The sequence below is a fragment of the Ambystoma mexicanum genome, chromosome 4q, assembly GCF_040938575.1.
Source record: "Ambystoma mexicanum isolate Mex_15411 chromosome 4q, UKY_AmexF1_1, whole genome shotgun sequence".
NCBI classification, from domain to species: Eukaryota; Metazoa; Chordata; class Amphibia; order Caudata; family Ambystomatidae; genus Ambystoma; species Ambystoma mexicanum.
This window is the reverse complement of record NC_090928.1, coordinates 670,495,005-670,521,108: the sequence shown is the minus strand read 5'-3', so window position 1 is coordinate 670,521,108 and position 26,104 is coordinate 670,495,005. Positions and strand designations below refer to the sequence as shown.

At 49.3% G+C, this 26,104-nt stretch overlaps 1 protein-coding gene across 5 annotated transcripts in view; it reads left to right on the top strand.

Moving 5' to 3' along the window:
• The window catches only part of CCDC88A (coiled-coil domain containing 88A), a 2,139,415-nt gene that overhangs the window by 1,030,475 nt on the left and 1,082,836 nt on the right, over positions 1-26,104 (top strand). The window lies entirely within an intron of this gene.

Here is a 26,104-nt window from a genome sequence, read left to right as displayed (position 1 = left end):
AATCTATTGTGGAATTGATATCATGCATTGCTTATGGTTTTCTTTGGACCTTATTTAGAGTTTGGCAGTGAGGTAAAAAAGTGTTGGTAACAGGATTACAGACACTTTTACCATTCTGCCAAATAAATTTGCAAAAATTCCACCTGGTTTTGTGTGGAGTACATTTCCTCCACAGAAAACCATTGCCACGTGCGATTTTCCACATGCAATAATTACCAATCCACATGGAGTCCTATAGGACTCTAAAATGGGAGGTAACTGAAGGGACCGGGTGAATCAAAATCAAGCGAGCCTTACCCATTACCACATGCATACTGCATGCAGTAACCGTATCGGACCAAAAAGGTATTGGACCAAAAGAAAGACTGCCAAACTCTAAGTGAGGCCCCTAGTGTTTAGCAATGTATTGGCTTTCTTATTTTTATATTCAATTTCTTTCCATCAGTAAACCGATAGCTTACACAAATTTGAGAATCTCAACTGTGGGTTCTAAGTAAATTAGAAGATGTTCTAAAACATTCATATTCTTAAGGTTTTGTCCAAAATGCTATCTCCAGGAATAAATTGTACCTTACCGATGAATACATTACTCTGAATTCATAAAAGAACTTACAATTGTTGCATAAAATATGTAAAAGCTGGGGTATGGCCAGAAAGTGAAGGAAAGCATGTAAGCCCAAGAGCTCCAGCTAACAAATGGTTTAACCTGCATTTATCATGTTTGGCTGTGAGTGTAGAGACACAAAAACTGCAAAACACATGTGGGTGCTGAAATTGGGGCCCCAAAGAATCTCCATGCTAGATGAAATTAGTTCCTTGGTGATTCGCCAGGCTTACGTGGCCTGCACCTTCTACAGCTAAAATGGCCAGCGCAGCCCAGTAACTGCACAGAGAGAGATGGAGGTGGAAACTGTGCAACAAAGAGGTGACCGGCAAGGGGGTTGGTGGCTGTGTGGATCACCACTACATCTGTTTAGGAGTCCCACATTGCCGATTGTTTTGGCAAGGTGGAATTGTCTTGGAGGCATAGGCGGAGGGTGGCAGGAAGTGAGGATGAGGCTGACAGAGCCGTGCAGCACCAGGGAGAGGTGCCGTGCTTTGGAGAGTGATCATCTCTTGCAGACCCCCATGACCTGTGTTCAGGCACTGCTGCTGAACCTGCCCATTACAGAATATAGGTGCCCAGACGAAACTTCAGAGCTTTGGGAGCCTGTGTATGGAGATCTGTCTGTCTTATACCGGGCAGTCCGCTTTTTGCTTGGAGTGACACAGAGAAGGCCATGCTGGTAGTACGATTGAGTGGAAAGATGGGCAGAGAGGGGGCGTCAAGCCACGCGGAAGGGGCTACCAAAACAGTGCAGGCAAAGACTGGGTGATGATGCTCTTTGTGTTTTGTGCAGAAAGCTGGGCATTGACTTTGTGAGCTTTTCAATTGCTAGCCTCAATCTGCTGCTTTGGCTAAAGAGTATTGTGGTTGACTACAGACATTCTGGGATTCCCACATCTGAGAAGGAAGTTTAATACTGTATTTATGGCTAGATATGCTGCACTGTAATTGCTAGACAGGTTGCCAGATGTATATACGAGCCCGCTGGAATTGTGCAACAGGTGCAGTGCCGACAAGCTGAAATGTCGATATTTAAGCCTCACACAAAGTTACCTGGAATAGCTAGTGGACTGGGCGCATACGGCAGCGAATCATGTTAATGAACAGACAGACGAGCAGAGCCCACAACAGTCCAAAATGGATACATTTACAATCTTGCAGATGGGAACTCGGAAACAGAATGCAATGGTTAACACAAACATAACACCCCCCCTCTCTCTCGATATATGTTGTTATTCCCGACTAAATTAAAGGTTATGCTGGGAGACATCACTTCTTTTTTTGTCACCTCAAGAGACATTATAATGGGCAGGAAGATTTGCTTCCAACAATGCTTCTCAGAATGCTACTGAATTGGGAGTATAGACTGAACAAAAGATCCAGTTGTCTATATGGTGAACAGGCAAACACGATCAGGATCAGCCACAGGAACTGAGATGGAGGTGGAACTAGATGAGGAGGTTAAGGAAGACACCCGAAGGTGAATAGTCGGACATGTAAAGGATCGACTGATCAAGCTTATTGAGGAATGTTAAGAGACTATTAAATGGTTGAAGATCAGTAGTACATCATTTCTGCAAATGGGGGCTACCTGTGCATAACTCTATTTGCTTCACACTGTTACTAGTCATGACGTCTGTTAGCAAGTAATTAACTCGATAGGTGTTGACATTGTTCTTGGTTGAGGAAGGGGTTTAGGATCATAATTTGGGTTTACAGGGGCTGATACAGTGAGTTTAATTATATGGAACAGCCTTCAAGTATCTATTAGAGGGGTATGAAGTTGGGGGCTGGCACTGTCAGGGAGGAAGGGGAGGAGCTGGGATAGGAAGAAGGATATGGTTTTATAATTGGATTTCTGATGTTTGTTAATCTGCTTAGAATCACATGCTGTGCATATGGTCCGACATGCAGTGGTAACCGCAGAGTATTGCATCTTGTCTTTCGAGAATCGAAAGGGAACGTCGACATGGGCGTGCCTGTACCACTATCCCTAACGTGATGTGTAGTGTACCCAAGATCCCTCACATGTCGAGGTCCCTCAGATTGGGTTTTTCCGCCCAGCATACTGGTCGCCTTGATGCAGAGCTCGTCAAAGACATTGCTTATTGTCCCCTCGACCTTTGGTCGAATAGTTATATAAAGTAATCAGATCACCCTATCCGTCCCTTATTTCGACGGCTGTTCCACATCTCTGCTGAAGACCTGCAAAACCTCGACGGACGGTGATCCAGTCGGCGCTGCCGACCACGTGGCCGGGCCTTCCTCCGGCCTACACAGTAGGGAGAGTAGGGTCGGGGTGGACATTTCTATAAAAACTGAGAATGCCTTTCCCTTTGCTTCCCCTTTCCCTTTTGGTCTTCGTCACTCTACCCATCCTCAGCTATGGAGAGGACCCCATTTAGGTTTTGCCCCATTTGTAAGAGCAAATTTCCTTGGAAAGATAGGCACAAACGGTGTAACGGGTGCTTGCCCCTCGATCACAAAGAGGAAGGATGCGCGGCTTGTAAGCTCCTCCATCCTAAAACCTTAAAGGAGCATAGAGTCAAGCGGTGGGCAGCCTACGGTATGTCGAAGGGTGACTTTTCTCCCGCTGCCGCAGCCACCGAATGTGACGATGGCGAGAGTGGCGATCAGACCTCCGAACCGGAGGTCGTTGACCTTTCGACGGAACGCTCTCGTTCCCCATCGTCTGTCCCTGGCCCCGCTAGGGACGGCTCGGGCACTGCTATGGGGAAGTCACACCCCGGCGACAAAGACAAACATGTACATGGCACTAAACACACAACCTCAAGCCAATCTTCGGCTAGGTCGAAGAAGACTTCAGCACCAACGGGTACACCAGAAACTCCGGAGTCACCCGCCGACCATCAGGATCAGAAACCCTCCCCGCAGCCTCATATGCGCCTAGCGACCGGGCCATCTAAAACAAAGGGCGCTACCCCTAAAACAACAGGTTCCGTCGAGACGCATCACAAGAAAGCGTCCGGCGACGATAAGGTTCCGGTTCCGCCAAAGAGTGCAGCCGTCGAGGACAAGGCCCCAGCTCTGCCAAAAATGACTCCCTCACAATCGCCGGCTGAAGCTACGCGCCTCCCGTCTGCGGTGGAAGTCGAAGACAGCCTAGCAAGTATTGTTTCCGGCGATTCCCAAAGACGGCAGTCAAGGGATTCTTTGAGGCTTACGGAAAAGGCCAAGGATCCGCCGAGGATTCAGGGATAGCCTAAGGGGAGTACCGGAACCCGCCAATAAGTCGTAAGAGAGGCACAGGGACGTCCCACCTCTATCGGTCCCTCAGGAGGAGTTCTCTGAGGGCGAAGAAGGGCTGTCTTCGACATTGAAACATAAATCTTGACGTTTTTCGACAGAAGAGCGTGTTCAGGTCCCTTTTCCACCTCTAGACTACTCTAGGTCTTCAGTTTGGACTAGAGAAAAATTTGAAAACTTAATGGAAAGGCTGGACAGGTTTGTTTCCCGTTCAGAACAACCCACACCAAGAAGGCCACGGGATGAAAGCCCTTTTAAACCTGTAGCAAAATTCCCAAGGCTTTTTGACCTCTCTTTAGAAGAGGATATTTACAACTATGACCTAACTGAAGAAGAAATTCCCGCAGACACTCAGGATGAGGATCTTTTCTCCAACCCTGGCGACATGCACGATCCCATTGAGGGCTGGGAGGAGAACCCGGATATGGGTGACCCTCAACCATGGCAGTCTCCAGATCCACAGGATCCGGATGCCCTCTCTTTGTACTCCCCCCAAACCACCCCCACCAGACAACCCTCACCTGTGGATGATCAATTGACGTTTATCGTCAGGTTGCGTAAAGCAGCTGAACACTTTAAGATTGCCACAGCGGAAGCATCCCCTGAAGCTGGCTTAGTTGAAGACATCCTCAAGGAAAAGCTGCCGGCCAGCCAGGCTATTCCTCTCCTCAATTCAATCAAGAATTGCCTGGCTCCCTCCTTGTCAACACTTGCTCTCACAAGAGGTGTTAACCCAAGAATAGAGAAACTCTTTTGTCCTTCTCCCTCGGACCCTCAGTATATCAGAAGTCACTCCACCCCAGATTCTCTGGTGGTGACTACCACAAGAAAAAGGGCAGGGATCCCTTTGTCAACCAGTGAGGCACCCCCTGACAAATAAGGAAAAAGACTTTACACCCTTGGGAAGAGGATCATGACCGCAGCAGCGTTCTCAACATGTATTGCCAACACCACAACATTAGTGGCCAGCTACGCAGACGCGCAATGGGCCTTAATACAAGAAGACCTACAAGAGGTTTCCGAACCTCTACGCACCCGTCTCCTCACCACAGTCACTGAGGGCAGGCAAGTTAACCAAAGCATACTAAAGAACAGTTTGGATTCTGCTGAGACGGCTGATCGACACCTGGTTCAGGACAGACTACTGAAAAGACATGCGTGGCTACGGAACTCTGGATTCAAGCCAGAGACGCAAGCGTTGCTTGTAAATATACCCGTAGAAGAATCCAACCTGTTTGGGAAGGCGGTCGATGAGGCCCTCGAGACCGCAAAAAAGGAGCATGACACCCTAAAAACTCTGGACCACATTACACAGAGACCCTCCACAAGACGAGGATCTGGGACCAGACGGCTTTTTTCATGGCCAACGCTTCCCTCAACAACAATACTCGGGAACCAATTGGAACTCTCAAGAGGGAGCCAGCGGTTACTCCACCCCGTATCCCCAAAGGGGTCGGTCAGCGTCGTGGAAAAGGAAGGGGCCGGAACCCTACCCCCAGAGGTTCTCCGGCCTCAGGGTCGAAATGTCCCGAAGATTTGGGTCCCCTCCCATGCCTGACTGGTCGGGGCCGGCTAACATCGTTCCTTCAGGCATAGGAGGGTATAACTACAGACCAGCGGGTGCTAAAGACCGTAGCCCACGGGTACTGTATAGAGTTCAACCGGTCCCCAACATTCAGACCTCCACGAGCAAGACGACTGACACCAGACCATCTTCGCATACTTCTTCAAGAAGTCGAGACACTGCAAGAGAAAGGAGCCATAGAAATCGTACCTCTGTCACAGGTAAAAGAAGGTATTTATTCAGTGTACTTCCTTGTACCCAAAAAGGATCTAACCATGCGCCCTGTTTTAGATCTGCGCCCAGCGAACAAATTTGTAAAGCCACAAAAGTTCTGCATGGTCACTCTGCAGGAAGTGATTCCCCTGCTATCACAGAGGGATTATATGGCAATATTGGACATGAAAGATGCATACTTTCATATTTCAATGTTGCCAGCGCACAGAAAATACCTCAGATTTATGATACAAGACAAGCACTATCTGTTAAAGGTAGTACCCTTCGGCATAGCATCTGCACCAAGGGTATTTACAAAGGTACTAGCGGTGGCAGCAGCACATTTGTGCAGGCAATCCATCCCGTTCTATCTATACCTCGACGACTGGCTCATAACAGGGAACTCTTAGGAAACATATCTGTCAAATACCCAAAAGACGATAGATCTTTTATTCAGTCTGGGATTCTCTATCAACGAGAAAAAATCTAGCCTAGACCCCAGTCAGGTCAAACAGTTCCTAAGGGCTCCAATTCGAACAAAGGACGGCCTCGTCTTCCCCTCCAGTGAGAGGGTTCAAAACATGTTGTTTCAAATCCCTCAGTACGTAGCCCATCGAGAGGTCACGGTACGCAAGGCCATGCGACTGCTAGGAATGATGGCATCATGTATCTACTTGGTTCCTCACGCGCGCTTGCGCATGCATCCAATGCAGGAGTGGCTCAACAGCCAGTGGTGTCAGGCCAGCGGACAGTGGGACGATCTAGCGGTTGTCTCGCCGGCCCTCGTTCTCTCGCTACGGTGGTGGTCGAGGGAGAACCTCTTGAGGGGGAAATCCTTCACCACCCCCGCAGTGGAAGCCACTCTTAACTACAGACGCGTCTCTCACAGGGTGGGGAGCTCACCTGCTTCAGCAAACAGTGCACAGAGTTTGGTCGTCAGACATAGCATCCAACCACATAAACCTGTTGGAACTGTTGGCAGTGTTCAAAGCACTAAAAGCTTTCCAAACACAACTATCGGGGAAGACGATCCTCACAAACAGCACCACGGCCATCTACTATCTGAACAAGCAAGAGAGCACTCATTCTCCAGGGCTGTCCAAACTGTCCCAGAACATTTGGAAGTGGGCTCTCAAACACAACATGTCCCTGATATCACAACATGTTCCATGGGAACTCAATCTTCTCACAGACGTACTCAGCAGAGACTTCCCGTTGCCTATGGAGTACGAATAGCGATTACACAGAGACATTGGGCCTCATTACAGGTTGGGCGGTCCGGAATTAACAGTGGCGGTAAACCCACTGCCACTGTTAATTCCGGACCGTCCGATCCCGAGTCCTGCAGGCGGGAGGTGATCTTCCCGCCAGGTCTGACCTGGCGGGTTGAACACCTCCCGCCTGCAGGCGGATGTGGAAACACCAGCACCATCACAAGATGGTGCCGGTGTTTCCACTTCCCCATTCCCATTGAGTCCTGTTGGACTCAATGGGAATGGGGATAACACCATTCCGCCTCCGTGACTCCCGGGACACCGGGGCTGTAATGCCCTGGTATTTCCGGGAGTCACGGAGGCGGAATGGTAATACGAGTCTGTCGGTAACCAGGCGGTTTTACCGCCGCGGTTACCGCCGGACTCGTAATGAGGCCCATTGTCTTCAGAATAGGGCTTCCCAGACATCGATTTGTTTGCAACTCTAGAGAATGCTCAATGCCAGGATTACGCCTCCAGGTACCCCCAGAACCATTCCAAGGGGAACAGACTCTGGATAACATGGTCAGGGAAATTTGTCTACGCCCCCCCCTCCCCCGACTCCCCTTCTCAACAAGTTAGTGCGCAAGATGCACCAGGAACCAGTCACTATGATAATGGTGGCCCCCATTTGGGCCTGCCAACCCTGGTTCGCTCATCTGATGGAGATGCCCCTATCTCCTCCAGTCAAACTGCCTTGGCCATACAACATGTTGTCGCAAGACAAAGGGGAGACGCTTCACCCATGCCCGCAGACATTGAACTTAGCGGCCTGGCTCCTGAGGTCATAGAGTCTGGACACCTGCAGCTCCCTCACAGGTGTATGGACATTCTCAGGGAGGTAAGAAAACCGAACACTAGATATTGCTATTCCAGTAAATGGAAACGGTTTGTCATCTGGTGCAACTCAAAGAGCATTAATTCGTCCAATCTCACTTCTACCTTTTCTCTCTAAATTACTCGAACGCTTAGCTTATTCTCAGCTCTCAACTTTTGTCAATACCCACTCTCTCCTTTCCCCTCTCAATCTGGCTTCCGCCCCAAACACTCCACTGAGTCCGCTTTTACCCATGTCCTTAACTCCCTCTTGATCGCTCGCTATTCTAAGCATTCCTCAATCCTCATCCTCCTTGACCTCTCTGCTGCCTTTGACACTGTCGATGACCCCTTACTTCTCGACACGCTTTCCTCTCTTGGTTTCAAAGGTTTTGTTCTTAGCTGGCTCTCCTCTTACCTCTCCCACCGCTCTTTCGCAGTCTCTTGGGGGGACGTACCTCTACTACTACCTTTTCTCTTAATTGCGGCGTCCCCCAAGGCTCTTTCCTCAAACCCTTCTTATTCTCTCTTTACACCTCTCTCCTTGCCCCCATTATCTCTTCCTTCGGGATTTCTCACCATTCCTATGCTGATGACACCCAGTTGTTCCTCTCCTTTTCCTCCTTCACTTCTGATTTACATCTCAACCTCTCTTCATGTCTAACTACCATTAAAGACTAGATGTCATCTTACTATCTCTCTCTTAACTCTGACAAGACTGATGTCCTGTTCTTTCCTTCCAACTCCCTACCCTCTCCATCTCCCCCTCCATCCATCCATTTTCCCCCTTCTAATCTTCCAATCTCCAACCATGCTCGTAATCTAGGTATATACTTTGACTCTTCCCTCTCCTTCTCTCATCATATCTCTCTTACTGCTCGGGCTTGTCGCTACCATCTCTTCAACATCCGTAAAGTCCATCCCTCCTTCACCTTCCATGCTACCAAACTCTTAATTTCCTCCCTCATCTTCTCTCGCCTTTTCTATTGTTCTTCTCTCTTCTTCGGTCTTCCCGCTTTCCATCTTGACCCCCTCAAATCCCTTCATCACTCTGCTATACGTACTCTGTCTACTCTCTTCCCTTGACTCCATTCCCACCGTACTCTTACCTAGGTTGGCTTCCTTTCCACTCCCAGCTTAAATTTCACTTACTTTGTCTTGTCTTTAAATCTCTTCATAACCTTGCTCCTCCTTACCTCTCTTCTCTCCTCTCATTATATACCCCCTCTTGCTCCCTTCGTTCTGCTGATCTCTTCTTACTTTCTCTTCTTCCACCACCATGTGCCTCTTCTCGTTTTCGCTCCTTTCAGCTTCTTGCCCCCTTACACTGGAATTCCCTACCTCTCTCTATCCGCTCCTCCCCCGCCTACTCCTCCTTCCGCTCCTCTTTGAAAGAACTTCTTCTTCACTCCCCTCCTTGATACCTTCCCCTTCTCTCTATCCCCTCCCTCCCTCTTTTATCCTCTATTTGGTCTCCTTATCTTTATCTTTTCTCGTCTCTACTGTGATCCCCACCTTTGTTGCTCACTTCACTTACTACTCTCTCCATCTTGATCCTTTCCTACCCCCCTCCTGTCCTCTCCCTTCTTACTTGCAAATTGTTCTAAATGGCGATTTTATGGTTTGATTCATGTTTACTGTTTTGCTTCTACAGTTCCATGTTTTTGTATTACTGGTTGTTATCTGTAAAGCGCCTTGGATTAAGGCGCTATATAAAACAATAAAAATACAAATTCAAAATACATTAACCCGATTAACTGTTCTCCTGCACACATCGTTTTATACCTAACTCATCTACTTGACTCAGGCCTGGTTTTTAACTCTCTAAAGGTTCACCTAGCTGCGCTTTCAGCTTACACTACATCACAACAGAAAGTGTCATGGTGGAAAATACCAGTTATTAAGACTTTCATGGAGGGAGTAAAAAGACTTCACCCGCCAATTTCTAACCCGGCTCCCGGATGGGGCCTAAACGTGGTGTTCACTAGGCTTATGGGGGCACCTTTCGAGCCCATGCACAAAGCAAGTCTTAAAGATCTCACCTTTAAAACTGCCTTTTTAATAGCTATTACCTCCATTAGGAGAGTAAGTGAACTACAAGCGCTCTCAATCCTAGATCCCTTTGTAACAGTTCACAAAGATAAGGTGGTTCTATGCACCCACCTTAGGGTTGCGCCCACATTCATTTCCAAGTTCCATGTGAACCAATCAATAGAACTACCAACATTCTTTCTAAACCCTTCAAGCAGGGGAGAAAGAAGCCTGCACACACTTGATGCACGCAGAGCTGTCATGTTCTACATGGAAAGAACTCGACCACTAAGAAAAACAAATCAGTTTTTTGTTTCAGTGGCGGCAGGAAGAGGAGGAGACGCAGTCTCCAAATCCACTATCTCTAGATGGATCGTCAAATGCATCACACTCTGCTATAATCTTGCCGAGTGAGAGCTGCCCTTCAAGCCTAGAGCACATTCCACTCGAGGCACTGGGGCGTCTATAGCATTCATTACAAATGTTCCCCTTGAGTCCTTTTGCAAAGCGGCAACCTGCAGTTCTGTACACACCTTTACAAAACACCATTGCCTAGACAATCATTTTAGGTCTGATTCTCAGGTGGGACAGGCAGTACTAAGACATCTTTTCACTACTGTTCCTTCTCACAGCCCACCTCCAACTTTGGGTACTGCTCGCTAGTCTATGCACAGAATGTGATTCTAAGCAGATTAACAAACATCAGAAGATATGCATTACTTACCGTAAAAGCATTTCTGATGGTTGTATCTGCTTAGATTCACATGCGCCCAACCTGCTTCCCCGCTCGGATGGAAGTAACATAGACGTTTTACCATTTTCTCTCTTTTTCTGTACTCACGATAGTCATAAGGCTCCCTCTTGGCAGAAAAAATACAATCAGAGGGACCTTGACGTGTGAGGGTTCTTGAGTACACTACACGTCACGTTAGGGATAGTGTTACAGGCAAGCCCATGTCGACGCCCCTTTTCGATTCTCGAAAGGCAAGATGCAATATTCTGCGGTTACCACTGGATGTCGGAACATATGCACAGCATGTGAATCTAAGCAGATACAACCATCAGAAATGCTTTTACTGTAAGTAATGCATATCATTTTTATTGTGGCAGTGTAAAAATTGCATATGTATTTGGTGATTTGGTGATGATGGTAAGGATAAACATTGAGCGTGTGGGGAAGTTTAGACGAGGCACACTCAGCCACGGAATCAATAATGTAGGATAGGTCTGGATTGCTTTTCTACAGGAAATGCACCTAATGCTGGATTACTGTATTAAGCGAGCTAAGAGGTGGTGGGGCAAAATATTCTCCTCTTATTTATCTCTGGGATGAATGCTGTGCTAATTTGGGTAGTGACTGGGGTGCCTTTCAAGGTGATAAATATGCAGAGGCTCAGGTAATGTGGACATCTGACAAGCTGGATAGTAGGGACATTTACCTACTGAACAGATATGCCCCTAATATCGCAGATAAGAGGTTCTTTGACAGGGCCGCTGCGGTTCTGCTTGGCCTCTTGGACAGCTTATTATATGGGGTGGGGATGTCAATCTATGTTTCTCCAGCATGGGGTCTGGCATGGATTCACATGCTCATGAATATTCCCCGTCGTCAGGCTGGGAATCCTCGGTAAAGAAAAAACCAGTATCAGTTTCGTTTCTGATCTGTCTTTCGTAGTAATAACCAATCACTGGTCTCTGCGTCATACTGACCACAGCCAATGACTGCCCTCTACCTAAGCACCGCCTCTGGCAGCCATCTTCAGATTTTTACCGCACGTTCATGTGTTGGGATCCTCGTGCTATTGCTCTCGAGCGTTAGTGCTATTTTTTCGCGCTTTTTCACAAAAACTTCGATTCTTTCGGTCAAAAGAGCCTCAAGCTCCACCGATCCTACATCCGATCAACGGGGACCCGTGTCGGATTCATCTGTGCCCCTCAAGGGTGAAGATTTCGTCGAGCTACACTTCGGAGGACTCCAGAAGCTTCTCAGGCCCGGTCTCGGAGATGGCCCAGGAGAAGGGAAGCTCGACGCCCGGAAAGCTGTTCAGGGCCTGCCCTGGATGCCAGCTGCAGAACGTCTTCAAGGAGGACGAACACTCTTTCTGCCTTTACTGCCTTCATGGGGACAAGACGCACGTGGAGAAGGACTGTGCGTTTTGCGGCAACATGTCGGAACGGACCATGAAGGACCGCCATCAACGTCTCGCCAGCTGGCTGGAGGGTAAGAGCCCGTCTGGCGAGAAGAAGAAGAAATCTGAGCGGTCTTCTAAGACCTTTGAGGGCGCCCCGGCGACGGGGGCCCAACATAAGGCCAAGCACCGCGAGTCCGCTGGCACCGGGAGCGCCGAACGGTCGGGCTCTACGGGCGCCAGGCAGGGCGCACCCTCCCCGGCACCATCAACCACGAGCCAACGCTCTGGGTCGGGTAAGAGGAAGGCCGAGCACCCGGCGAAGCTCCTGGAGAGACCCCGGTCGAGCTCTAAGGCAGAGGAGGAGCGTGGCAGTGCCCCCTCCCTCAAGGATAAGGCGGTGAGCGCACCTAAGGTGGTGAAGGCCTTGATCCATTCGACCAAGCCCTCTATCGAAACGGTCGCGGCGGCCCTGGCCCAGCCTGTGGAGGCTGCACCAGTGGTGGCGGCCTCGGGGCCCAGAATCTCCCTGCCTCCTCGGAGGGAGTCTTCTTTCGTGCCCATCGATAGGACCCCCGTGAAACCCTCCGTGGGGAAGAAGGGGGGGCAGGGCGTCGTCGGAGATTCGGCCTCAACCTCAGAAGAGGAACTGATCGAGGTCTTAAGCCACGGCCTAGGCGTGGAACAAGACCAGCCCGTCGGAATGGGCCCCGACGCAGGTGACGACGACGACATCGTCGAGGATACCGACGGGGCCCCTGCTCGCCCGTCGGATTCCCCTCTGCCAGCGCCGCAGGACAACTCAGCGGCCATTTTGTTGGCTATACAGTCCTTATGCTCCGAGATAAGGACGAGACTACCGTTACCGACGGAGGAACCTCTCCCGTCGGGGGATCCAGAACCGGGACCTTCTGGTGTTCCCCCTACCAAGAAAAGAAGGATCCATCCACCGCCTCCTTTTCAACCATCGCGCCCCATCCAGCCCTCCTCCCCGTCCACCCGAGGGGATGATACGGGGACTGACACGGCAGCGACGGGTACGGACGACGAGGCATACGACGAGGATTTTCCGTCGTCGCCTCCCCCCAGGGCTTCTCCGCCCGACGAGATTGGATCGTTCCACTCAATGATCGCCAGGGCATCCGAGCTTTTCCAACTCTGCCCTGAGGAGAAGAAAAAGGAAGGCTTCCTTTACCAACGGCGCGAGACCAAGAGGAAGACGGTCCTCGCAGTGCCTCTGTTGGACGACATTTGGGATGAGGGCCTTTCCCTCCTCAAGAACCCTTCCACGACGCCAGCGAAAAGAGACCGGTACGAGAAAAAGTACCGGGTCCCGGACTCGGCCCCCCTATGCCTCCGGGCGCAGCCTACCCCGGACTCCGTCGTCTCCGCGGCAGCCAGGAAGAAAGCGGGGGGGGGTGCGGCCTCCACGTCGACTTCCCCGCCGGACGGCGAGGGAAAGAAATTGGATGCCATGGGACGCAGAGTCATCTCGTCGGCGGCGACGACGATTAAAGCGGCCAACGCCTTGGCTATCGTGGCCCGCTACGACAGGGAACTCTGGTACAAGATAGCTCCCCTGCTGGATTTTCTGCCGGACGACAAGAGGGCGGAGGCCCTTGAGATCCTGCAGGAAGGTGAGGTGGCCTCGGACCACGCCATCACCGTGGCGACGGACATCGCCGACACTGGGTTCCGCCAGATGGGCAACGGCGTTTGCCTTCGACGGCGCGGATGGCTCAAGGCTACGGACTTTCGGCAGGACGTCCAGAACAGGGTCCTGGACATGCCCTTCGACGGGAACAACCTGTTTGGGAAGACAGTGGACGATTCCCTTCAGGCCATCAAGGCGGATACGGAGACGGCCCGGGCCCTTGGAGTGCTGCAGCAACGGCGGACGCCCTTTCGGAGCGGCGGAGGCAAGGGCGCCTCCAAAGGTTCCGGCGGCGGTTTCGCTTCCTACCGTCAAGCGGCCCGCTCGTCGTCGCAAGAGGCCTACAGAGGACGAGGCAAGTCTGGCGGCCCCCGCCGTCGTCGCCAAGGGGGCCAAGGCGGCAAGGCCGCGTCCAAGCAGGATTGAACCGGCCGTGGGGTCGGGCCCCCACCGAAGCACCCCGGTGGGAGGCCGGCTGGCGGGCTTCGTCAGCGTGTGGGAGTCCATCTCCACCGACCGTTGGGTGCTGGACGCCCTGGCCCGGGGCCACGCGCTCGAGTTTCAAAGAAGGTGCCCGCGCGTCCCCCCCGTGGCCAGGAAAGAACTTCACGTCCCTCAACTTCTCCTGGAGGTGAAGGCGATGCTCAGGAAGGGCGCCATCGAACTCGTCCCAAAGAGGCTTCGGGGCTCCGGAGTCTACTCGCGTTACTTCCTCGTGAAGAAGAAGACGGGAGGATGGCGCCCCATCCTGGACCTGCGACGCCTGAACAAATTCATCAAGGCGCAGAAGTTCCGGATGGTCACCCTCCAGCACGTCCTGGGTCAGCTGGAGGAAGGGGACTTCCTATCGTCGTTGGATTTGGAGGATGCCTACTTCCACATTCCCATCCTAAAGGGGCACCGAAAATTCCTCAGATTCGTGGTCCAAGGGCGTCATTACCAGTTCAAAGCCCTTCCCTTCGGACTGCGGTCGGCACCCAGGGTTTTCACCAAGTGCCTCGCACCGGTGGCGGCGCAGCTGCGCCGCGAGGGGATTCACGTCTACCCCTACCTGGACGACTGGCTCATCCGCGCCAAGACGAGGGAGCTCGCCGTGGTCCACACGGCAAGGACCGTCCAACTCCTCACGGACCTGGGATTCTCCGTGAACTACGCCAAATCCCACCTGGTGCCCGCGCAAGTCGCACTGTTTCTGGGAGCGAGGCTCGACACAGTGTCCCTTCTGGCCTCCCCGTCGGAGGAGAGGACCAGGACCATCTTGGGCAAGGTGCAACGGATGTTGGTGGCCGACGCGGCCAAGGTGAGGTCCATCAAGTCCCTCCTCGGGATGATGTCTTCCTGCATCTACCTCATTCCCATGTGCAGGCTCCGGATGCGCCCGTTGCAAGAGTTCCTGGATGCGCGCTGGATCCAGACGACGGGCAGCTTCGAGGAAAGGATCAAACTCGACGAGAGTTTCCGACGAGCGATACGGTGGTGGGGCACCCGCGCGCATCTGACGGCGGGCATGGACTTCCAGACCCCAGCCCACCAGGTGACTGTGACCACGGATGCCTCCCTAGAAGGGTGGGGAGCGCACACCGAAAATCTGCACGCAAGGGGACTCTGGCTCCCGACGGAGAAGTCCCTGCATATCAACGTCCTGGAGCTCCGTGCAGTGTTTTGGGCCCTCAGGTCCTTCCTTCCGTCCCTCAAGGGCAAGGTGGTGAGGATCTTCACCGACAACACCACCACCATGTTTTACATCAGGAAACAGGGCGGAACCAGGTCCCCAGCGCTGTCCAAGGAGGCGCAGGACCTGTGGCATTGGGCCGTCGCCCAAGGGATTCTTCTGGTGCCGTTTCATCTGGCAGGGATAAAAAACACCATCGCCGACTCACTCAGCAGGGAGCTGCGCTCGTGCCACGAGTGGGAACTACGGCAGGATCTGGTGGATCGCCTCTTCCGACGGTGGGGCACACCCCAGATCGACCTGTTCGCGACGGCGACGAACACCAAGTGCCGGAGGTTCGCCAGCAGGTTTCCCCAGACGAGGAGCATGGGCGATGCTTTCTCGTTCCCCTGGGAGGGCCTGTTCCTCTACGCGTTCCCTCCCTTGCCTCTGCTAATCCGGCTCGTCAACCAGCTCAAGAGGTCACGGTGCAGGATGATCCTCGTCGCACCTGCGTGGCCGAGGCAGATATGGTTCCCGGACCTTCTGGACTTGTCGGCGTCCCCGCCAATCAAGCTGCCGGCGGACGCGGATCTACTCTCCAGGGAAGGAGGCGCCATCCTCCACCACGACCCGAAGTCGCTGAACTTGCAGGCCTGGCTCCTGCAGCGCTAGAGTTTGGAGGATACGACATACCGGCCGATTGCAGAGAGGTTCTTGCAAAGGCCAGGGCGTCCTCGACTCTTAAATGCTACGGACACAAATGGAAGAGGTTCTCTGTCTGGTGCCACGCACAGAAGATTAACCCTCTACGGATTACGGCTCCCCAAGTACTGCCGTACCTGCTGACGCTGGCCAAAGCTGGTCTGGCACACGCGTCCATCAAGATTCATCTTGCTGCGATCTCCCGATACACCAGAACCACGGGCCGGACGTCCTTGTGGTCTCATCGTCTGGTGAAAGAGTTCATGAAGGGACTGTTCAGATCGTTCCCGCCGGTGAAGGCTCCGGCCCCGGCGTGGGAGCTCAACGTGGTGCTGACCAAGCTCATGGGACCTCCGTTCGAGCCTCTGCACTCGGCCCCGTTGAAGTTTCTATCGTGGAAAACAGCTTTTCTCGTGGCCATCACCTCCGCACGACGAGTGGGAGAGATCCAGGCCCTTTCCTGCAAGGCCCCGTACTTGACTTTCCACGACACGAGGGTAGTGCTCAGGACGCACCCCTCCTTCATGCCCAAGGTACCGTCGGACTTTCATCTCAACGAACCCTTGGTGTTACCTGTGTTCTTCCCGTCGCCTTCGTCGCCGGCTGAGAGGACTTTGCACTCGCTGGATGTGGCTAGAGCGCTGAAGTTCTACGTGGACCGCACGAAAGGTTTTCGGAAGACGTCACAACTCTTTGTGAACTTTGGACCTGTCAATCAGGGGAAGGCTCTCTCGAAGGCTTCCATCTCCAGATGGCTCTCCGGCTGTATCATGTACTGTCACCGGTTGGCAAACCGACCGCTGCCTGGCCGTCCGAGAGCCCATTCCACCAGAGCGATCGCAGCTACCACGGCGTTCCTATCTGGTGTGCCCCTGCTGGACATATGCAGGGCTGCTACGTGGAGGTCGACGCACACCTTCACGAAATTCTACTGCGTCGACCGGGATTCCAGGGAGGAGTCCAGGGTCGGCCAAGCAGTGCTGCGCAACCTGTTCGCCTGAGGTGAGCCTGGTGAGGAGGTAAGATGCTTAATGTTGAGTTGATGTGATGCTTAATGTTGAGCCTTTGCCACCTCCCGTGGTTGTGCATGTGTGTACTGCTATGTATTCTTTATTCATGAGCATGTGAATCCATGCCAGACCCCATGCTGGAGAAGGAACAAGTTACTTACCTGTAACTGTTGTTCTCCAGCATGGGTCTGGCATGGATTCACATGCGAACCCTCCCGCCTACCCCTCTGCGGCTCTTCACTTGGTCATACTGCCACTTCACGTGCTTCCAAATCTGAAGATGGCTGCCAGAGGCGGTGCTTAGGTAGAGGGCAGTCATTGGCTGTGGTCAGTATGACGCAGAGACCAGTGATTGGTTATTACTACGAAAGACAGATCAGAAACGAAACTGATACTGGTTTTTTCTTTACCGAGGATTCCCAGCCTGACGACGGGGAATATTCATGAGCATGTGAATCCATGCCAGACCCATGCTGGAGAACAACAGTTACAGGTAAGTAAATTGTTGCATACAATGGGTCTGCATCTCTTTTTGGTTAGTTGCAGTGTATTGGGTGTATTTCGACTTAGACAAACTTAGGTTCAAAATGTGTTTAAAACATAGAAAATACCTGACTACATCTTTTAGTACACTTCATTCTCATTATTTTTTAGGGCCATCTCTTATATCAGTCAAATATGCACATATTAAATTTTGCAGGTTTCACATCTGTCAATTTCACCCATGACTTGTAGGAGAAACATGCAAGCACCCACATTTTAAAGTGTTAATCTCACCATTAAACCAAAAGAACACAAAAAAAAATGGGGATATCAATGTCACACTAAATCCGATGTTAGACAGAAAGCCTTTGCGGCAGGTCCTCATCTAGAGAAGCTAAGGTCTTACTGAACATCTTCCAGGAGCTGAATTGGAAAGATGTTTGGACAATGAGACTATTCCCTGGCCCATGAGATTTCCTCTCACATCGATTTGATACTAGCCAATGAAGCGCCATTTATGCAAATGTTGGACGTGTAATACTGCGGGGTGGTTTTTGTCAGACCACTCTCCTACATTTGCGTGGCACATTCAAGACTATAGACCATGTATTCTGGACTGGAGAATGAATCTAGTGATGCTAAGTGATTTGGCAGTAAGAACAACTTAGAGGTTCAAGTATGTATGAATGATCAGAGGGAACAGATTGTGGGCACAATATGGGAGGCCTTTAAAGTGTATATAATGCAGGAATGCATATCAATGGTTTCAGGAGTGAAACAAACTCTGCTTTAATCTCTGGAAATGCAAGAACGAGAAGTGGTGTCTAAGAGTAAACATGTAGACACTTCGGAGGGGACAGGTCAGTATTAGAGCAATGATAGAACGCATATGCCCAAATGTTGGCAGAACTTCGGAAGTATGACTACACTAGATATTTTGTGTGACAACATCGAGAGGTAGATACATCTGAAAAGCTCCTAGCTTGATTAGAAAGTGAGTATAAGAGTCACACTATTCTCACAGAGAGCTAGGGGCGATATGGAATCACACAGTATACTCAGAAGGGGATTGTAAGGGTTTATATCATCTTTATCAAGATTTTTACACCCAAGGGGTCGTTGTAGCTATAGAACGGATTGAGAATCACTTAAAGGAAGCTCAGCTGCCGGCTCAAGACCCGAGAAGCTAGCCAGTACGATTACCACAGATTGCATAACGCAATTATTCAATCACCTAAATGCCAGGAAGACCCCAGCTACAGATGATTTCCTCTCATAAATAATGGCGCTAGTGCTATTTACAGTATATAATGCTGCTTATATGGGTGAATGACTGTCTTTGATGAGGCAAACCATAATAACAGTACTTCTGAAGTCAGGGAAAGATGGTCCACTTCAGACATCTTAAAGACCTCTCTCATTGCTGAATAACCAGGATACTAAATGGGAGTCTGTCCAATTGTATTCAGCAAGTAATTCTAGAATTTGTCCACCCTGATCAGAAAGGTTTGATACTGGTGTTAAGATGGATTTCCAAAATCAACCCTGGTGGGAGGATTTTCAGAGGACACCTTATTATGGTGAACAGGGAGGACACTGTGACATTAGCCAAAATCCAATCAAGGTAAGGTAGCAGAGCAGTCAAGGCTTAGTCGCAGGAAACATGTGAGAGTGGTCAAGGTCTACAATGACTCCACACAGAGCAACACTAATTGTAGTTAGACGGTAAGTGTATCAAAATAGGTATTTATTAGGCCTTCGTTTACACATTAAGCATATAAAAATCACAAGTAATTATTATCACATAAAACCTTATAAAACATATGTACGCGTTCACCTTTAGGAGAATAAAATGTCATACGAATCAAGCACTAGTGCAATACCAGCGAGTAGTCGGATGCATGGCAAAATAAGCAGACCCCATTAGAAATCCCACTGGACAATGTGATGAATCCAATGATGTCATCACTCCTTTCCCTGGGATGCCCCCCCCCACCCCATTTGGCCCTGGTACGGCAGCTGCTATCTGCTCCTGCCCGGGGGGGCTAGGGCGGTGACTCTCCGGGAGACCTGATGGCATCAGTGGAGGAAATCACATACCCTCCTTTCTCCTTAAAGGATCTCACTCCCCATCTCTATGTAAAATTGGTGTGTCTATTCTCCAAACTCCAGCAAGAGAGAATATGCAGACCACTGAGACGAGAAAGAGACATGGAGCATTGAAGACCACTTCCCAGGCAACTCGGTATCCATTTCCTCAGAGTAATCTAAAACCTAACGTACCCTGCAAAACTACTAAAAATACCTCTTTAAACTCTGTATACAAATCATCATACTGGCCATGTAAAACTACTGAAAACATCTTCCCAGACTCTGCCTACAAGTTATCACAAACTGACTTCTCTTCGTCTAAGGATATAAGTACTGCCACAAGGAAGCTGTACCGAGTTATGAAGATCAGTAAAGGCCCAGAAGGTAAGCCACGCTATAATTGTTGAGAGCACATATTGGCCGGTGGGACATTTAAACAGCAAAGCCAGCTGACAGGGAAGAACTAGCTGGAGAGGCTGACTCTTCGCAGTGCTGACTGAGGGACTGCTGGGCGAATGCGAGGTCCGTGGAGCCAACAGGCTTATGGGAGAAACTGAAGGAGGCAGACTGCAGAGATCAGTATGCCGCGGGAACGCCAAAGGAGGGAGGACGGCCTCCTGGCGTGCAGCTTTACCGAAGAGCAGCCTCCATGGTGTTGGAGCCCAGGTGAGCGTGGAATAGGCAAGCAAGAGCCGCGGGAAGGAAACAAACCACGAAGCAGATGCGGCGAACCTGAAGGAAAAAAGTGGGATGCCAGCGAGCTGCTGCAGGTTCCCCGCGAGAGAAGCCATTCCTGCTACAGCAAACCAGTGAGTCCACCCGAGGGAAGAGGGGACACCGGGGTATTTCAGCAATGGAACTGGAAGCAAATAGAAGTAATTGAAGTAAACGAGAAGTAACGAAAAGTGCCATATTTCTTAAAGAAACAGAGCAGAATAAATATAAGGAACTGTCAAGTTTGCAAGTGTGCGCAATACACATATGAGAAAGTCCTAGCAGGAGAGTATACCAGGCATTTCAAGTCACAAGTGTTTTATGTATGAGAAGAAGTGTTTGCACATAAGAAAAGCCCTGGTAAGAGAGTGTACCAGGCATTGCAAGTCATAAGTGTTTGTATATGATGAAAATAAGTATTTGCATATGAGAGAATCCCGGCAGGAGAGTATACCAGGTAAAAACAAATTGGTCAATTTATAAAATATACTGCATGAGAAAGTCCTGAGAAGAATACATCAGGAAGTAACTAAAGAGTGTAATTGAGAGATATCGGGAGTAAAAAGAAACCTGGCAGGAGAGTATATCAGGTAGTCTATCAAGAATCAGACTGTGAGCCAAGCTACTTTGTATATTAATTATATTTGATCTAAAGGAACTTAAGGAACCAGTATAAAGCTGAGTGAAGAGGAATACAGGGGAAGGGGACCACTCTCTGGAATTGTGAACTTTATCCTCCTGGAACTTTGTGTTGGAGTTAAGCGTTTTCCTTTTAACATTTGTACACCTTCCAAGGCCAAAGACATTTCCCTTTTCACCTTAGGATTTTTAGAATATGAGGGTCATAATAGTACTTTAGACACAGGACAGTTTGCTTTGGACATTTTGACAAACATCCGACCCATTAGTTTTGTTTTAGGGAGGGAAAATACCTCTTAGAGCAGGGACACAGGGGCTTTTTTCTCACTTATTTTTGTTTAATAAAGGTTTATGGCCAAAATCATGAATCACCTGTGTCTGAGTTTCATTGCTGACCCTTTAAAACAATTTCCCTCAATCTTTTCAGTCCAACCCCGAGATGATATGGGACCTTGTGCCCAAAAGTCACCAGTTCAGGTAAGTTTTCAAAAACTGCAGTGGCCAGTGCAAAAGTCTTCAGAAGTTAGATAAAGATTCAGTAAAGTTCAGATAGGCACTCAACTCAATCCAACACACTAGGATAGGCCTAGGGAACTATCCTTAACCCAGATTCCACCTCCAAAGGTCAGGTGAAAGTGAGCTTATGGCATGACATTGCGCCCGTGACACCCTATGGGAGCTGGGCTCAGGATTTTCCAGGTTCCACTTGTGTAGGTTCCAGACTTCGTTCTAGTCTATTTGCTCCGATCTTCTTCCCATGGCGAGGGTCATCTAGATGTAGAGACAGAACGAGACTTTGGGATTTAGTTTCAATCGGTCGCGGTGAACAAGAATCATTCTGGACAGCTTTCAGTTGAAGACCCAAACAAAGACAAAAGACTGCATCTTCGGGAGAGACGGCCAAGGGACACCTCAGGCACATGAAGGAGAAAAGATCCAATGAAGGTGACTGGTCAGGTGGTGACAGGCGATCGTACAGAGGCGAACACAGAAGCAGCCCCAGCACAGCTTCCCTTGGAGTGAAATGGCTGACAATGCAGGAACAGGCGACTTGTGCCACAAGTTGGAGATCTGCAATGTTCCAAGGCTCTTGTCAGAATGGTGACAGCTACAGTGAGGTAGCCCAAGAAAAAACTCCAGCGGTTGGTCCAGCGACACTTCTGAAGGTTCAGAAGTCACAGATGCTCGAGCAGTGGTAGAGACTGGTTATTCACACTTGTCCAGGGGTCGAAGCACCAACAAGGGTCTTCTTGAGGTTAAGCAGAGGAGCAGGGCTTGACTGGGCCAATCACTGGTGTCGATCCTGGTCAGCTCCAGGGGTTGTCAGTGGACTGCTCTTCTACATCGAAGTCTTGGCTCCAAAGTTAATCAGATGAACAACTGCAGGAGCCCTCCTTTTATCCAAGATTTGGGCTGGGAGCAAGCCTACCAATGGTAGGATCTGCAACATTCCATCAGTCAGGGGTTGTCCAATCCCAGACAACCACTGGTCATCACATATGCCCAGCAACAGACTTTTAGGCACCACAGGATGTGGATTGGGGCTGGATAGTCCAGGCCGCTTCCTCTGGCTCACAAACATAAAGCCCCCTTTCCTGCAAAAGCAGCAGCTTTCCCCAGGAAAGGGATTTCCAAATATCCTTACCTGAGAAGGCAGGAAGAAGGCCAAACAACAATATGTGCAAACAAAAAGCGAAAAATCTTGTGGAATGGCCTTTAGTAGCCATTTGTGGTAAATGCAAAAGTGCACAACTAAAATATCAAAAAAACTGTCTAAATCACACAGCTGCCACCAGGTTGTCCCAGGCACATTGTCAAAGTACCAAAACGCTATTCTATACAAGTATAAGTATACAAAGTATAGTAACTTTACCGTAAGGTGATGTATGCAATTGTAAAAAAAAAAAAATCCTAAAGAGCGACATAGGGCCTCATTGCGAGTTTGCTGGTAACCTGCCTGTACTACCGATGGGGTTATTGGAAAACTTGCCTTACCATTACTGGCGCCCTATATCCCGGTGCTAGCGGGCTACTACGGTACCAGCAACGGCAGTAAGTTCCCATTCCATGGAATCCGACATGCCTGACCAATGATTCCAATCAGACTCACAATTAGACTTGCCTGACCAAAGATAAAGGGACATGCCTGACCCTCACAGTACTCTGCAGGCATTTTCCTCGTCCAAGTACCAAAGTGGTGAAATTAAGTTTGAGTGTTCATTACGCTTAGTTGCCTCTTCCTCGTCCTAGTACTGTCAAAGGTTAAATGTGGGGCAATGAGGGGAGCTGTTTTACAGTAGCCTATAAAGGCTGGGGAGGGTTAGGTTGATCTTCAACAGGGAAAGGGGGATACCATGTCTCACCCGTGAGCGCCAGACTCCCAATCCCCAAGGACCCTCCACCCAGGTGATCCTCCAACGCTTCTCCACCCCCAGGGTCAGGATCCCAAAGCAATGGCCTTTCCCTGGCCACCTGAAAAGAGGATCCAGGGAGAGTAGGAGTGAGGATACCCTCAGGTTTCTCACAGTGGCCATAAATGTCATATGTAGAGCAGCCACCTAGAGCACTCTCCATATGTTTGCCAAGCATTACTGCTTGACGGAAGACACTGAAAGGGAGTCAGCAGTCAGTCAGGCGGTCCTCTGACACTTATTTGCCTAAGGTAGGAGCAGCCTATGTGTCCCTCCTTCCCTTTCATGGTTACCTAGCATGCTTAAAGTACAAATGCTCTTTTAATGTGGAGGTATAGCTTCAAATGTGTTGTCAGGGCATAGCATGCTTCACTGCTTGATATTGTACTCAAGCATGTGAATCTATTGAACCCTTATGGTCCTTAAATTAGGTAACACGTTGTACGATGGATGGGGTGCAGAATATTTCTGACACCAAATAATAAGATTGACTCAGGAAGTTGGCAAAATGTCATCAGACTGTTTTATTATCAATTATCTAAAACGGGGAGTAACAACAGACATCAACGAACGTCTCACAGCGTTCTCAAAGCATTCAAGAAAAACAACACTTTTATAGCAAAACCTTGTCATATGTGATGTCATACTACGTGGCAAACTAAGAAACCTACAGGAGAATGTGGCTGGTTCAAGGGGATCATCTAAGAATACTTTCTATATAGGGACGGATTGTGATTGGGTTTCTAGTGTCAGGTGGACAACTTATGCCCACCCCTAGTGCAAGTCATCTTCAACAATTATAAGATACACAACATATCATTGGCTTTCAAACTATAAGGCCCTTCATTATACAGCCTTCTACAATTGGTTGGCACACTTGTACCCTTCTGGAACATTCGATTCTCTAGCAGCATGTAAGCCCCAGGTGCCAGTAGGTGGACTTGACCATATCTCCCCCCCACCGCCCCAATTTGTCCCATATCTCTCATCGATCATGCCTTCTGCCATGAAATTGTCTTTGATCTCTGCCTTGCAATTGCTTCTTGCCCCATGGAATATAAGGGAGTGTGAGCATTCGCTATCTTCAGTCTTGTGCACCATATTCTTCATCTATTTTCATCCTCAGCTCACTTGACTGGGGACCGTGAATCGACCCATATTATAACATTTAATTGTCTTAAATGAAGAAAATTGGCATCCATGGTGTTCCTTCTTTGCAACTTAATAAGAGATACGTCCGCCTCTCACGGTAACTGTTCTTCACGGACTGATAACCAATTCTTGGCTGCTTCCAGCCTTCGAGAACAAAGCAGACAGCCCTTTTGGTCTTGCTTTGGATTCTAACGTATTCTTTGCTGCGGCACACACATAGCCACCAATCCTTCTTTCTCCATGGAATCGAGCTTACTAAAATTGTGACCTTGAATGTCCAGAACTCCATATACAATGCCGGCACTGCCTGCCGTTTATTCACTACGTATAGCCAGCCTTATGATTACTTTGTCTACTTGCGTTACAGCATCTGTACAATTGTAAAACGACTTGTGTTTTTTCTGCAGTGTTCTTCACACGTGCAATCTTCATTCCGCAAATGAAAGCTCACTATCTTTATTTCGAAATCAGTTTCCATACAGTCTACATGTCTTTTTCCTCGATTATTCTTCTCAGAGAGTCACTCTTATTTCTTGTGATGTCACCAATCGCTTTTCTTCTTATTTTCATATTCCTTCAGGGAAAGCTTCCCTCAGATCGTCATCTCTTTGAGGGTACATCATATCGGGCCTTCTTAACGGATACCTCGTTTCAAAGACCGTCCTTGGAATAGTCACAGTTACCGGTATCAGACTTGGCACAACCTCTGGGTTTCAGCACACAGGTAACAGAGTGGCGGGACTTCCTGTAGAGGCATTTGGTTCCTCCTCTACACTATCAACCACACCTTCACTGGTCTCCACATTTGGACATCCTCTCTTGAAGAAGTGCTTCCTTGGGGTCCAGATCTTTACTACTCCTTTCAGGGATCCTGCTGATTTCACATGTTCATCAATACTCCAGGTCATGTAGCTGCATTGGCCATTCAGATTACAATAGATACATCATCCCACATACTTTTTGCTGTTTCTTGGATGCAGGAACTTTGTTCCCTCTGGTGCTACAATACGTGCCTCTATGTATTCTCTGATTTCTTCATCTGTCAACTCCTTGGGTCTGACTCCTGATTAGACATCAATCTTGATCTTCATTCCTACTGCCTTCATCGCATTGTGCGATTATTATTATCCTTATCATACAGAATACAAACATGATCAGCACCAAGATTGCTCCAAGAAACTTGAAGATACTTGCCATCCAGTGTGGAGTTCGTCAGCAACGTTATGGCCTCTGTCAAGGTCCCATTCTCGTCATCATGAGAAGACAGGAGTATGCAACATGATGGCCCGATTTTGGCGCAAACTCCTCCTTCCATTGCAGTAATCGTGCCAAGGATATCTGTTCTGGAGAGTCATCAGTTTTATGGCTCTCAATTAATCTCTGATAACATTGAATCCCTTTATGGTAGTATTGATTGTTTGCAGAAGCTCCCATCTGGTAATTTGCAAACATTTAGCATTAGTCATTGTCTGGATCCTCTGCATAAAGATAACCGTGAAGATTGAAGCAGTTTTGCTAAACAGTCTGTACTCATATGAAATAGCATCAAAGGCTTCGATTGATTTAGCTGAAAAGTAGTTCTCTCTCCTTGTCCGATTGAGAAACTTGAGTGATCTTCTCTTACTTAGATGGGCATCCACCTTTGGAAATTCACCAATGTTCAAATCACTTTGAGGAATCACTAATGCTGGAACATGAATAATCACTAAGGAAC